We start from the raw sequence: 3,184 nt of genomic DNA, 5'->3' as shown, positions 1-3,184 counted from the left end.
GAGAGCTTTATGAACGACCTGCAGCACAGAGTTCATGTTGAGAAGAAGCCCCGCAGAGTCTCGCTTGTATGAATTCGGCGGGCCTGAAAAGTGAAACAGAAGGCTTTCAGTTTGCTGCTAAGAACCAGTCACTTCTCCCTGAAACAGGCTATATCTTGCACCAGAGTGAAGATGTGAAATATAGATTATGAAATGAATATCCTGAGACTGTCCAACACCTTGTGGTGGATGCCCAGCCTTGGATCAAAGACAGAATCTTAAGCGACATGGCATGACCCAGAATATGTACAGGGCGTCATGAAAATGATAGTTTTAAGATACGGCCTAAGGCATATGAAAGATAACAAACCTGACCTTGTCGTTTTAATTAAACAAATGAAATCGTTTCTACAAATAAAAGTAATTTTCGTAGTAGGTTGCAAATATAGTGCAAGCAAATGGGCCCTCCATACTAACGAAATGTCATCTCTGCATCTTTATGTCAGGATCACCAGAACCCTCTTTGCTGCATTCATGTATTTTAATATGTCAATAATATTTGTGACTTTGTACTTATGTGTTTTCAGGATCCATTCCCGATGGTGAAAGACACTATGATCTTCCGTCGTACATCGTCTGAGTGTCTCTGATTCAGTTAACATAATAAATCCTTGAAGCAGAGTTTGTCGTTGTGTAATTGATGCTTTGTTCTTTGTTGTGCCTCTTCTGAGAGGATTTAAAGGGAGGGGAGGTAACCTTGCAGTTACAGTCCTGGCATATCACGTGGAAGATCTGGGTTTGATTGCACACAGGGTTACAATCCGTGAAGACAGTTCCCAGTGCACCTCACCTTCATGTATTGGGATGTTGCTTAATGTGATAAACTTCATGGTGATAAACAATATTGCAAAAGACAACAACACATTATCCGAACAGACAGGTTCAATTCAACACCAACCGTGGTGGCTAAGTCGTCTTTACGGTAGAGAGTTGCTCCCACTAGGCGTTCAAGAAACCTTTGACCGTTGGTTGGATTGGTTTGGTTTGGTTTGGTTGTTGTTTAACGCCACACTCGGCAATATTTGCAGCTATATGGCGGCGGTCTGTAAATAATCGAGTCTGGACCAGACAATCCTGTTATCAACAGTTTGAGCATCGATGAATGCAACTTGGAACCGATGACATGTGTCAACCAAGTCAGAGAACCTGACCACCCGATCCCGTTAGTCGCCTCTTACGACAAGCATGGGTTGCTTAAGATCTTCTCGGGTCTATCGCAGGTTGGAGTCCCACGTGGCCCATAATATGTTTCTAGATTTGTCAACGGCATACCTGTAACGTGTGGATGTTTCCAAATGATAAAAGTCAAAGACCAGTTCACTTAGCATTTTCCTCTTATATGAAGATTGTCACATACTAGAGTAAACGCAAGACCCAAATTAAAAGCTAATATAATTTATTCTCTAAATTTACCTTATTTACAATAGTTCATATAGGCTTGCATTCACAACTTCATTCTCGCATTACCAAATACACTCACACTCTTTCCCCTACACGCCCAAACAAGCACATCATACCTCACAATTCATATATACTCACATACACTCACATCAACACTCAAAATATCACAACACTACAAATGTCTTTTTAAAGAAACAAACAACAATTCATATGATTACGTTTTATAGATGGACGATGGAAGAATTAAACAAATTCATTGAAAGCACAAATCAATAATTATTGTATACTGTACAAATCATTGTCGATGTTGTTATCACCACATGTGGGATTTTCAGACAGTTCAGTTCTGTAGTGGTAGGTTAGGGGTCCTTCCCCTGCATATAAATCTTTACACACTTCGGCGGCATGTCACTCTGATCCCTGCTGATCAGTCGGTACAGACTTACTGGCGGGGCACGTCACTCTCCCCAAGACACACAGATGTCAGTTCACATCACAGGCGGCATGTCAGGATCGATCCCTCGCGATCGGCGGGACAGCCTTACGGGGTGTAACACCTACCCCGGACAACCAGTTGAATATACAGGGAAAACAGCCAACCTGACACACACATACACTTTCCAACTGATTGCCAACTCACATCTTTCAAATCAGTCCTTATACCCCCCAAGCTACTTGATTGACCCCAAGCTTACTACCAGATACATACAATGGTCTCTCATACTGCACACCTCCAACACAAACAATCGCTCACCGCTTACATCACTGCTCTTGCTCGCAAGTCCTCACTCCAAACCTGTCACACCTCAAATATAAGATAAAACAGACATTACACTACTTGTGATCTTGACAAAGATGGTACCCCATTATATAACTGAAATACAAATTCGATGCTGCGTTCAAACCGAGCTACTCTCTAACCCTGATGGAACATCGTACCTTATGATCTTACATAACAGCAATCACACGTATAATCCTGCTACATGGCGTGTCCCAAGTCTGTCATCTGAATGCGCTTTCTGAATCCTCATTCTTTTTCTTATTTATGTATTTGAATAAATGAAGGGTTTTATCGTTGATGGGATGATCATTAGGAATGTCGATAAAGAAAATATCGTTATTCTTTACACGCTGGAAGACCCAAAACCAACACAGCCTTACTCAGGGATGCAGATAACTCAAGAATGCTATAAAATATAGGCAAAATACAAATATATACTTAAAATATCTGGAGTTTAGAGCTGAGCGGCCACAAAACGTCAAAGTAAAGAAATACTTGTGTTAAAAGGAAGAGACAAAACATTCAAGTTATTAACACCCTCACACGAAGGATCATGTCAGACACCTCCATTGCTCGTTTCACTGTCGTTTATATACTGAGTCAAAAAGGAAACTTCACAAAATGTAATTTGAAAAATAATGAATAATTTTTCTCTGATGATACATCTATGTATCCAAAATGGGATCCCTATCTTTCGACTCTAGAAAAACGTTAGCAAAACCCTCTCAAACCCATCCATTCGTCGTGCAAATGACGTTAGTGCCAAATCAAGTTTTCTTCATATGCACGTGTTTGCATTGGTCTCAAGACTTGAAAAAACACTTTAAAACCACAGTTCTAACGGTACTTGAAATGCCACGATTGTCAAATGTGCAACGTGAACGTGCCGTTGGCATGTTGCAAGCGGGAAGATCAATTATTGACGTCGCAAGAGCAATGGGATGCAGCCATCGTACTGTGTAT

General features: G+C 40.9%; 1 protein-coding gene across 1 annotated transcript in view; it reads left to right on the top strand.

Annotated features, from left to right (window-relative positions):
- Nucleotides 1-3,184, top strand: part of LOC124292501 — a 92,629-nt gene that overhangs the window by 70,897 nt on the left and 18,548 nt on the right. The window lies entirely within an intron of this gene.

This window comes from Haliotis rubra, unplaced genomic scaffold (assembly GCF_003918875.1).
Source record: "Haliotis rubra isolate DU_JTF1 unplaced genomic scaffold, ASM391887v1 Scf52, whole genome shotgun sequence".
NCBI classification, from domain to species: domain Eukaryota; kingdom Metazoa; phylum Mollusca; class Gastropoda; order Lepetellida; family Haliotidae; genus Haliotis; species Haliotis rubra.
This window is presented reverse-complemented; position numbering and strand designations above follow the sequence as displayed.